Source organism: Sinocyclocheilus anshuiensis, unplaced genomic scaffold (genome assembly GCF_001515605.1).
Source record: "Sinocyclocheilus anshuiensis isolate Anshui unplaced genomic scaffold, SAMN03320099.WGS_v1.1 scaffold983, whole genome shotgun sequence".
Lineage (NCBI taxonomy): Eukaryota > Metazoa > Chordata > Actinopteri > Cypriniformes > Cyprinidae > Sinocyclocheilus > Sinocyclocheilus anshuiensis.
Window position 1 is genome coordinate 345236 of NW_015546086.1, and position 1229 is coordinate 346464.

The window sequence follows — 1229 nt, forward strand, 5'->3', positions numbered from 1 at the left end:
TTGAATGCAGAGCTTTGTATGGACCTGCACTCCATGTTTAAATGCTGCCTCTAGCTATAGTGTTGTGTCAGATGACTGCCTCGTCATGCTACCCTGCCCTCACCTCTGGATGTGTGCAATACCTCCCACTAGCATGCCACGTTTCTTGTGTCTTTCCCTCTTGTCACTATTTATGAAACTGTCTTAATATAAAATATAGATAGCAACAAGTCTTTGTATACTCTTTCCTAGTTGCCAGAACTGAATATTTTAATAGTGTAGCAGTACCGATTTATAAAAGGTTTCCAATTTATTGATTAAACTCTTTTCTTTTCTCATCGGCATTCATTTTCTTGCCCCATATATAGCAAGGCATTATCTGCCCTCTTTGATTACAGATGTCTTAATTTATCAATGATATATTTTTCAGTAGTTGTCAGTCTTTTCAGAGTCAGTGTTTTCTTTATCGTTCAACTAGTTAATGGCTAGATCCCACTGACGTACCTGAAACAAGTATGAGAACATCTGTCCTTGCTGTAAGCAGTAGACTGTTATAAGTTTAGTGGTGTTTGACTGTGTTGTATCTCTTCTTTCATTTTTATTTTCAAAGAGATTCCCTCATATTGTAATATTCAAGTACAGACTTTGCCAACAGGATGTTGAGAATAGGGAGTGACAGTGAATAAAAATGATAAAACACGCCTTTCTGTTTCTTCATGCTATCAGAATGATCCACCTGCAGTTACACGTCAATCTGTGCTGGGCTGACCCTGTTTGCTATTAACAAGCAAACTTGTTGATGCCGTTGTGCCAACAGAGGACTTAACATTGAAAGGGTGTTTGATTAGACATCTTCTATCTTTACACAGAGGGTCTCTTGTTAATGTCTGGTCACTGATCTGTTCAACACGGACGGATACATCCTTTCCTCTTATAGGACCTCTGACATCTGAGCAAGTTAGCTAATCTTAGCTGTAATACACCCTCCACCTTGCATAGACGTTTTGGCTTATAGTTTCCTGCAAGGTTGTAGTAACACCATTCCCTGTGACTATATGTTGAAGAAGTTTAAAAATGACTGAGCAAGGTAGGTGCACTTTTTAGTCTAATGTCACATCTGCATGCATGCACCTTTGCAGCATGACCAAGAAAATGTCTAATGGATGTGCGTTTTTATATATGTATGTATGTATGTATGTATGTATGTATGTATGTATGTATGTATGTATGTATGTATGTGTGTGTGTGTG

General features: G+C 38.2%; 1 protein-coding gene across 3 annotated transcripts in view; it reads left to right on the plus strand.

The window, feature by feature from the left end:
* Nucleotides 1–1229, plus strand: part of LOC107700068 (KN motif and ankyrin repeat domain-containing protein 1-like) — a 62630-nt gene that overhangs the window by 35801 nt on the left and 25600 nt on the right. The window contains exon 1 of one of the 3 annotated variants that reach the window (XM_016501579.1): nucleotides 491–1066. The exons of the other annotated variants lie outside the window; for them this stretch is intronic. The gene's annotated coding sequence lies outside the window, so the exon portion shown is untranslated. Of the gene's footprint in view, nucleotides 1–490; nucleotides 1067–1229 lie in introns of those variants that run through there. 3 annotated transcript variants of the gene reach the window in all.